The following is an 11,122-nucleotide window of genomic DNA, read 5'->3' as shown; positions in this document are numbered from 1 at the left end:
ATTATGAACTCACGACATTAGACCTTGGTTGTGGTGAAGTATTAAGGCTCAGGATAGTATGTAAGTTAGGCATTGTCTACCTAATCAGTCTCTAAGCTCTGACTTAATTCTTGGCAACATATAGTACCTGTTATGCATTTTGGTGCTCACCAGATGAAATACATCTCAGTGACAGGGCTTGTATTAGAGAAACAACTGCCAGGTTGAGAAAATCTCTTCTATGAGCTCTGATTTGTCATTGGTCACTTGGCATAAATCTTAGATTTTATTCTTCTGTATTTGTGCTTTTTCCTTCTTCAGTGTCTAACATTTTTTATTTTATACTCTTTATGATCATGAAGATCTTTTGAAATTATTGAGCTACTTTAGTATTCAGTCCTTCATTGTAGTGAAGCTTCCTTTTCATTTCAAATTACATCTTTTCTTCCTGGTTCTTCAAATCAGAGGTCATTGCTCTCCTCTCCATGTTCCCAAATCTTATGCTTCCACTCTGAGCCTTCAGCAGCAGCCATTTCTTATTTAAAGTGTCTGGAGTTATGGCTTCCCTGGTTTCTGTAATACTGTACGCATTGTCGTCAGCATCACTTGTCACATTATGGTAAGGAATACTTGGCCTATCTACTTTCATTAAACCATAGCGTGTCTGCTGGAGGACAGATCTCCAGGATGTACACTTCATCCAACTTCCGTGATTTCTTGCTCTGCTCCTTGTCAACACTCCCATGGTGCTCCTCCACCAATGCCACCCTAGAGGCAGTAGAGGATGTCATGTTTTTCGGGATTCCCCTTGATGTGCCTGTGCAAGGCTGTGGAGGCTGCCACTGCCATGAGCTCTGGGTCAGCTCAGGGTTGCTGCAAGCATGGCCTCTGGGAAGAGAAGGGGTCGGGCTCTAGCAGAGACCTGCCAGGCAGCTACAAGATGAGGAGACAGCACCAAGCTAACACAGCCTGTGTGCCTTGAGTGTCATGGGGACAGCCACGGGTGTCATGCCACTACACAAATGATGCTGAAGCCAGAGCCTAGGCCCTTGATTCAGGCCAGCATTTGACCTGTTGCCTGCAAAGGGAGGCCAACCTTAGGGCCTTGTCGCAGAAGTCACATGGACCAAAAAGTGATTCTCGTCAGAGTTTTGTTGTGTAAGTCCCAGTCCGTCAAGCCGTTATCTTCCTCCTCCACAGGTCATGATTTGACTGTCCCTGCATCACTTTTCACTCCACCAGTGGATAAATCCATGAGGCCTCTAAACCTTGAGTTGCAAACTTCCAAAACTGTAATATATATATATATATATATATATATATATATATATATATATATATATATTTAGTATTGAATAGATTTGGATATGTGTGATCACAGCAGGTAACAGATGACATTAATGTCAGAACTGAATAAACATTAGCTTCATGCACCCCTGATTCCCTAACTTACTTCTCTCCAAACACAGTCCATACAAAAGGTATGATTGGCAGAAAGAAAAACAGACCATTTAACCTAGAATAGCTGAAATACTTTGCAGAAAAAAAAAATCAACCCATATTTGAAACTGACAACTGTAACAGTCACCAGTTGTTACTGAATATATGGTTTCACACGTCATCTTGATGTGTGACAGATTCTTAGAAATATGTTATTTCATAACAATGATTACTTCTGCCGCTCTGATGAAGTGGTCAAGCCTCACACAGAAGATGGACCCAGACACAGACTCCACAGTTAGAATAAAGAAGACACTGGAAGAGAAGCAGAAATGCCCACCCTCTCTGACAAACATGCAAACACTATGTCTTCTTTACATGTTACAAACATGTACATTTTTATAAATTATATACCAGCTTTGCCTCACGGCGCTGTGGCCTAGCGGCTAAAGCCCTAGCCTTGAACGCCCCGGTATCCCATATGGGCCCTGGTTCTAATCCCGGCAGCTCCACTTCCCGTCCAGCTCCCTGCCTGTGGCCTGGGAAAGCAGTCGAGGACCGCCCAGTGCCTTGGGACCCTGCACCCGCATGGGAGACCCGGAAAGAAGTTCCTGGCTCCTGGCTTCAGATCAGCATAGCACTAGCCCTTTGTGCTCACTTGGGGAGTGAATCATCGGATAGAATATCTTCCTCTCTATCTGTCTTTCTCTCTGTATATCTGGCTTTGTAATAAAAACAAATAAATCTTTAAAAAAATTATATACCAGTTGTCAGGATCCATCATATCTTTTTCAAAATCATTCAATATGAAATATGTTAAAATGTAAAATTGGAAGAACCAGCATTGTGGCAGAAGGGATGAAGCTGCTGTTTACAATGCTGTTGTCTAATCAAATCCAGCTACTATCCTTCCTATCCAGATGCCAGTTAATGTGCCTTTGGAGTCAACAGATGACAGCCCCTCAAGTGTTTGGGCCTCTGCCATGTGTTCCAGAAACCTGGGTGGAGTCCTGATCCTGGCTTTGGTCTGACTATTGTAACTATTTGGGAGTTAAGCAGCAGATGGAAGATTGCTTTGCCTCTCCCTCAAATAAATAAGTAAGAGGATCTTTAAAAATTAAAATCAATAGGAGAGAAAATTCCTTCAGAAATGTAAACCATTTAGTGGCCATTTAGTAAATTGGTACCTGGGGAATCTCACAGTTACCCTGTGTCAGTGATGATCTCTGGAGCAAGCAGCTTGCTTTCAGCCAACAAGCTGTGTGAGTGAAAAAGGATAAGCTCAGAAACAATTGCAATGGCTGCTAGCTCAAAAGATTATTCTTTCCTGTCAGATTTCAAGAGCTGGCGTGGATTGGCTCATGCCTTGCTGGGTGGGACACAAAGATTAGTCACTCCTCACCATGGTGTTGAGGATTTTCCTGCACACCCCTCCAAAAAAAATAAAAATGTTCTGCACCTTAAATGTCGACAAATATCTTGTTCGAGTTACAAGCCAGTCTAGATTATCCCAAAATCTGCCAAGATCAGCAAAATTATACTTCAACACAACTAATGGCTAAATACTAAAATGAAATAGACACGAAACAGCTGAATGGTACCCTATAGCCATTTTAAGGTATATAGCAGCTGGTCCGGTCCTGTATATAAACTAAAATTGAGATGTCAATGAACTAACCATAGGTTGTGGTTAGGACTTGTTTTTTTTTTTTTTTAACATACTGGTTAATCAAAACCATGTCAATTCCATAATATTGCAAATTGCTGTTGATGTTATATTGGGACTCTTAATTGACTGTGATGATATTCTACCAGCTCTAACTTCGGACCAGAAATGGTCTCCCCAAGAAACTGTTCAACCCATCTGGACAAGAAGTAGCTGGACTCCATGCTTAGTATATGTTTACAAGGAAAGAATCTTGATTGAACTTGAACTGTAATGCTGCATCAAGGTGGAGGAATCCACCAGGGGGGAGGGGAGGGGGAGGGGTGGGTGGATTCCCAGAGCCTATGAAACTGTCACATAATGCAAAATATTAGTAAAAATATAAAAAAAGATTATTCTTAGAAGGTGTTGTGCAGTAGCACGTTAAGCCACTGTCTGAATATCTGCACCCCATATTGGAGTGCCTGGCTGAAGGCTCTGGTGCTCTGTGCTTCTCATCTAGTGTCCAGCTAATGCAACTGGGAGCAGGTGATCGTTGAAGTTCCTGGAACAAGTCATCCACACAGAGACTTGAATGGATCCACTGTGTCTGAGCTTCAGCTGGTCCACCTCTGACTGTTGCAGGCATTTGGAAAGGGAATCAAAGGTTGGAAACCTATCTCTGTTCTCATTCTGTCTCCCTCTTGCTCTGTTATTTCACTCCACCTACCAAATAAACAAATTCTTCAAATTCTTAGAACTGCAAAAAAAACATATGTACTGGATACAAGCCTGTTACTCTTTGCAGTGTTTGAAGTCTGGGAGATAGTGTGAACATTCACGGGTTAAATTTACTTTCTAATATCAAGATCCATTTTATGAATGAATAATATTCAAATTATTGATAATGTTCATCATATGCTAATGTCATCAATGATATCTAAAATAATCCTAATTTTTAATGAAAATAAACACAATTAAATGCAAATTAAAAGAAGTGTTCTATAAAAAACAAATTGGATTTCTTAATTTAAGCCTCAAAATGATAATTTGAATAAAAAGTGTCAATTGAAAAAATTAAGTTTTCAATGTAGTTTTAAAATATCTATATTATCGGGCCTGGTGCGGTGGCCTAGCAGCTAAAGTTCTAGCCTTGAAAGCCTCGGGATCCAATATGGATGCTGATTCTAATCCCGGCAGCTTACACTTCCCGTCCAGCTCCCTGCTTGTGGCCTGGGAAAAGCAGTCGGGGGCAGCCGAAATACTTGGGACCCTGCACCCGTGTGGGAGACCTGGAAGAAGTTCCTGGTTCCCAGCTTCGGATTGTGGAGAGAATCATTGGACAGAGTATCTTCCTCTCTGTCTCTCCTCTCTTTATATCTGAGTTGGCAATAAAAATTAAATAAATCTTTAAAACATATCTATATTATCTATTTGAAAGGCAGAATTACAAAGAGAAAGAGATGGAGAGACAGAGATATTTTTCATCCCATTTGTTCACTCCACTATTGACTATAAAGACCAGTGCTCAGTCAGGTCAAAGACAGGATCCAGCAGCTTCCTTTGGTCTCCTGTCTGTGTGCAAAGGTGTGAGGATGTGGGTCATTCTTGCTGCTATCTCAGAAGCATTAGCAGGGAGCTGAGTCAGAGGTGAAGCAGCTGGGATTCAAACTTGTGCCCATGTGGAATATTGGCAATCCAGGAAGCCGCTTAACTTGATATAACACAATATCAGTTCCCACATCTTCAATATTTATACTGAGAAACCTCAAAAGTGTGTTCCAAAAGATTCTATAGCAACTTTTTGTCGTTGTGTTGTAACCATATCCCCCTTTTAAATCTGCTTAGTTGATCAGATCTTCCTGGCCCTGTCAGTGCGAGCACCAGTGTTGGCTGTTTAACCCTGCAGCACCAGTGCAGCAGTGACTAAAAGGCCACCTTTAACCCCGAGAAGCAGACAAGCTGGTCTTGTAAAACTCTCTTCTGGTGAGGATAAATGTGATCTTCCCCTTTTAAAGAGAAAATATTAGTTCTGCAGTATACTCAGCATTCTTGCATGTCGTGTTAATATTTATTCCTTTCCCACGTGTAGGTTTGTAAGTCTTGGCAAAGCTTGGCACAGCATATGAACACTTGGATTCCCTTCATGTAGTCTGTGATTGAATTTGAGGAATGTGGTGTCGACATGGTAGTGAAATAGGGGCTATGCATGCCATTGGGGTTCTCACATTGCAGCTGAGACATCACTATCACGTTCCATTCCTCCCTTCTGAATATCCCTGGAAATGTTCTGGCTGTACACTTATCCCTGGATCAAGGCAGTTGTTGCTCAGCTTACGTCAACTAAATGTCCTTTCCCCACGGCCCTGTTGGCCCTGCTCTTAGATTCATCCTGCACACTATCACCCAACTTCACTGAAATTTTGGGCCTGTGGAGAGTTCGGAAGGTAGCATGGCAGGCAGCTTCCAGTTCAGTAAAGGGTTTACTTTCACATCCCCAAATTCAGACTTCAGACATTGCACGTCTTCCGCCTACTCCATATCCTCAGTTACCACCCATGCAGTAGATTCTGCTCATTTCTGATGCAGGTGATGTAGGTGTCTACTGACATTCATCTTAAATTCCTTTTTTTTTCTAGTGCAGACAAGAAATAATTCAGGAACATTTAGTGAAGATTCATTTAATGATATTTCTAGAATGAAATGGAGCTCTGGGCACTATTTTCAACATGATGTATTATCTGGTTCATCTGCAATATGTGAGTAAGCACAAAGTTTAATAGTACAAGTCACAAGCATTTCCTGTCTCTACAATTCGCTGGTCTCTACAATTCTTGAGAATAAAATTCATAGCTTACACTACTGTGGGTCATTTGCTACAGCTCTCTAAATGCAGCCCTCATAGAAGGCAGGGTAAGTAAGCATAAGCTATACTTTTTATTAAAGCAAAAGTATATACAGGTCAGAATACAAGGGGGAAATAGTCTTTAACAAATTTGTTGATTATCAATTTGTGAAATTGAAGAATATAATTTAACAATTGTGTTTCAATGTCTCCTCTACCATATGGGTTTCCAATGTCATTGGAATGTTGTGATCATTAAATAGGAAATCAAAATACAGTTATGTTTGTAAGTTTTCACTTCACACCTTGCAGTCTTCAAAATTCACAAGGTACAGAATGAGAAGGTATAAGGACTTCCTAGATCCTTACATCCACCAGTTGACCAAGAGTCAGAATGCACAAGGTACAGAATGAGAAGGCATAAGGACTTCCTAGATCCTTACATCCATCAGTTGACCAAGAGTTTGAGATGCTCTTTGACCTCAGTGAAGAATAACCTTGTAACCAAGGCTGTAGAGTATAATGTGGCCACTTATCCATCCCTGTATGCCCATGCCAGGCACACTTTGCTGTTGGACAGCCAATAATGCACCTGAGCACCTTGGCCTCCTACCTGCCTCATCTCTTTCTGCTTCTTTTAGGAAGGAGTCAGCTCATATACCAACCCATCCACAGTCTAAGCAACCAACTACATCACCCTTCAAACTGATATTCCAGCACCATTGTCCTTGCCTGAATTCCCCCAAGGCAATACCAGACAACTAGGAACAAATATTTTATGCTTGCCTATGACATTATTTCCAGCAGCCCATCCAGTTCTCTGGCCTTGCCTCACTTGCTCCTTCTTGTAACACACACACACACACACACACACACACACACACACACACACCCTTGCTAACAGAACTTTCAGCTGCACTGTTGCTTCGCAATTTAGCCTGTCTGCTAAATCTATGGTCCTGTATGGTGTGGTAAGCACTTTTTTCCTGCAGACCCTAACATGTTATCTTTTCTTAAAAAAATATGAGGAGGAAGAGAGGAATGAAGAGAAATGATGAATGAAGGGTTCATAGAGAAACAGAGAGACAGAAAAGCTATCCATATGATTCACTGGTTCACTCCCTAGAGTCTCAGTCTGGGTCTCTCAAATGTGGACAGCTACTTGAGTCATCACTGCTGTTTCCTTCCCTAGGGTATATTACGGCAGGAAGTTGGCATTAGCTCTTGGAGCCTGGGGTGGAAATCCAGCACTAAAATAAGGGGTGCAAAAAAAAACAAAACAAAATCCATGAGATACAGTTTCTGGTAATCTTTGTTGGTGAAATGTGTCTCCTATAGGTAACAAATAGATGGGTTTGTATTAGTTTCACCTCTTCAATAACACTTTCTTCTTATTAAATTGTTCAGTAACTCATAGATCATGCAGTTGCATCATTTTCTTCAAGAAGACTCTTGATTTTCTTTTAAATTTCTTCAGCCAAACGTTTTTGAGCAATCCATTTACAATTTCACAACAGAAAGTCTCAAGGTCACTCAGCTGTTTGTTCTTCACTTCTGAAGTAAGACCTGCTAAGATCTGGAGATGTCAGATGGGCTAATAAATGTTACACAACTAATTATCACCATAGCAGAGACAGACCCTCTCCTGCCCAGAACCAGGGCTAGGTCAGGAAAGCCTTAAGGTGTCCAGAACCAGGGCCAGGTGAGAGAAGTCTTAAGTGTTCTCATGTAACAGTGAGGTGTTTCAGGGACATTTTCTCACCTTGAAATCTCTTTCAGGTCGTTGTGCTTCCAGGTATGTTTGGAGATAGATTTGCTGCCCCGAGTCCCCAGAAGTTCAGGCCATAATTGACCTCACTGGAGAAATCTGCAGGTGGCAGGAACTGATCACTACAAAGAACTCTGCACAGCTCTCGGGTTATTCAAGGGGGGAATCGAAGCTTTCAATCAAGGAAGGACAAATAAATCAGACTGTTTTTATTTGTGAATCTTATTTATTGTTCTTTCTGTAACACATGTTAGCAAAATAGAGGAACATGACAGCAGAATAGTCCTGCTTCTTCAGATTGTGCATAAAGAAGCTATACAGGAACTGGCTCTACAGTCCTAGCCCTGGTAACTGTGACCTCAAATTCCTAAATCTTGTGTGATTGCTCCTTAACCAATTGTTCTTTCAGACAGCCACTGAATATTTCCCATAAATGTTACAGCTCATGCTTTCCTTTGAGAGAGACCATGATTCTCATTCACTGTGACCTTAATATTTCTCAAGTTTGGCTAGGAATTAATGTATCTCCAGATCTCCCACCCCGATCGACTCTAGTTGGTCTCAATCTTAAGATGTCTTCAAGCCTTAGTTTGTGTCCACTTCCCTTTTCTTAGCATAATCTACTTGCATTGGGTCATATCTGCTTCCTTGCTCAGACATTGCTCTGTGCTATTGAATTACTACACAGACCACATCATATTGTGATTACTGTCCGTGTACCATTCTCCTCCATCAGGATAAAAACCTGGAAGTCAAGGATTGTAGTCTAATCAACACTGCATTCTGAATAGAACTGCATGGAGTATGTAGATAACCAACAAATGCCACAATAACAAATAAATGAATAAACACATTCATGTCAAATGGGTGTACATTCATTAAAAAAAACACATTTATCTGAAGGGCAAAGTTGCATAGAGAGGGAGATAAAGAGAAAGAAAGTCTTTGCCCAACTTCTTCTGCTTTTACAGAACAATAGTAGGTAGAAGGATTGGAAGTGGAACAGTTAGGACTTGACCTGGAGTCCATGTAAGGTTCCATTAGAACGGACACAGCTAGATCACTATGCCACCTAGCTGAATGTTTTACAGCTGGAAATTGTGTGATAGTTATGACTCAGAGTAGGAACGCAATAATATTAATGAATAAATTTGCATTGCAGAATGCCAAATTATTGAAAGATCATGTGACAAGGAGGAAAGTATTAAAGTAACAAATAGAAAGCAAGAGAAAGTTTATAGATGTTGAGAAGGTGTTAGCCATGTCTTGGAGACTTGGATGGAGATACAAAAAGGGAACAGGAACTTCAAACGAGCAACAACTGATAGAACACATATTGACAGCAATGAACCTAACAAGCAGAAATAGGTATGGATTAGAATTTTGTTATCTTGCAGGAAAAAAAAATAGCCAGCCTAACTCACACAGGATTCACAAGGTATTGCCTACAGGCTTTTGCAGATACAGGATTAAAACAAATCCAGTAAATACAAAATAACGCTCCAACCCACATCACGTAAGTACACTTAGTACCTAGTAAGGCAGCAATGAAAAGGTTCCACTACAACCTCCAGATGACAATGTCGCATGTTGGTATTTAATGCTACCTGCAGATGCAGATGGCTTATGCTAGACTTCACAGAGAATAAAAACAGCAGTTAGTAAAATATGTTTGGCAATATCTAAAAACACAAAAAGGCTTCTCAGCATCATTTAAGGAGCACTGATATTTTTCTCAACCACATAGCTCCCATTGACATCAGTTAAATAAATATATCATAATAACAAATGCAGGTCTTGCTATGTGCATAGTAGCAATGGCCACAAACATCTCAAGCAATCCAAAAGACAAATTCCTCAGGAATCAGATAACTTTTCAAGAATTGACTCTGCTTTTTCTTTCCATTTTTTATTTTTCTGGTATAAATACTTCCTTGATAACACCTATTCCAGCGAATTTACTCTCAAGAATGAAAAACAAAAAACTTTAAAATTTTGAGTTTGCTCTCTGGAATATATGCTGCTAATTAATTTGTGTATTAATTGCTATTTCTTTATTTATTTATCCATTCATTCAAATATTCATCTTAAAGTGTATGTTTTTTTTCTAGTGCATGTGCTTTTGATACATTGGTGACCTAAACAGAAAATTCTTATATCACTTCTATTCTTCTAGAGAGAAGAAAGAGACAGTTCTGTTTATTAAAGAACAAGATTAAGTAGTATGAAATATGATGGCAGCTACAATGGGTGAGAAAGCAGGCAAGGGGACAGAACATGTCAGGGGCATATTAGACACCAGGATTTTAATAACTTATTTGAAAAGAAGAGAGAGAGATACAGAGAATTTTCCATCTGCTGGTTCAATCCCCAAATGGCCACAGTGACAGGGACTGGCCGCTTGTGGGGCTTTGAATTTCTTCTGAATCATTCACGTCTTTGTAAGGGCCCAAGAATTTGGGTCGTCCTCCACTGTTTTCCCAGGCACATTAGCAGGGAGCCGGTTTAGAAGTTGGAAAATTTGTATTCAAAAAAGAGTATAATAAAACTAGAAAAAAAAAAAAAAGAGCTTCCTAGTAACCCATCAGAAGCTGTCCAGTTCACCTGTTACGGTGCGGCAGGGAAGCCCCCTCCATTTCAGTCCTCTGAGGAAAGCGACTTTGAAACCACAATCACTTCCTATGTTCTCTCCCTGTATGCTCTCAGTACTTTATCCTTTTTTTTTTTAAAAGATTTGTTTATTTGTGTTACGATGTTAGATATACAGAGAGCCAGAGAGACAGAGAGGAAGATCTTTCATCCATTGATTTACTTCCCAATCGGCTGGAAGGGCCAGAGCTGAGCTGATCTGAAGCCAAAAGCCAGGAGCGTCATCCAGGTCTCCCATATGTGATTCTGGCCATGAAAGGCGAGGTCATTAACCACTAGGCTATCATGATGTGCCCTCTCAGTACTTTTCTACCTGCAAAGCTGCTTCCTTCTCCTCAGGTCATTGGACCTCTGCTGCTTACAGTGGTGCTCCACTATCACCGCCCTTCCTGTTTTATGTATATTACATGTATTTAAGTCTGTGTCTCCATAGCACACATGCACAGAAGTTCTAACTTCATCATCAACAGGCTATGTTAATATAACCACATCTATTGCTCTTCAGATCCAGAGCAATGACAAATGTGTTGAGCAAATTATACGAACAGTAGTCAGATCACCTCTGTTCATGGGTGAGACAAAATATAATTAGTTTATCAGATACAATATTTTTATTTTGGAAGAACATTTAAATCTATAAACAATGCATATTCTTTATGTCACTTGTAACAATAACATTTAATGGGAGGAATTAGAAGTTATTTTTTAATCTGAATTGCCCAAACTTCTGACTAATTGTAATCCAGCAGCTGGCATGCATTCTCTTTCTGCACATCAAAATTAAGGACTGATTTTG

The 11,122-nt window shown here is 40.3% G+C and overlaps 1 pseudogene; it reads right to left on the bottom strand.

Moving 5' to 3' along the window:
- Positions 1-265: 265 nt before the first annotated feature.
- On the bottom strand, positions 266-828 carry LOC131479872 (protein phosphatase inhibitor 2-like; annotated as a pseudogene).
- Positions 829-11,122: the final 10,294 nt, after the last annotated feature.

This window comes from Ochotona princeps, chromosome 3 (assembly GCF_030435755.1).
Source record: "Ochotona princeps isolate mOchPri1 chromosome 3, mOchPri1.hap1, whole genome shotgun sequence".
Classification (NCBI taxonomy): domain Eukaryota; kingdom Metazoa; phylum Chordata; class Mammalia; order Lagomorpha; family Ochotonidae; genus Ochotona; species Ochotona princeps.
This window is presented reverse-complemented; position numbering and strand designations above follow the sequence as displayed.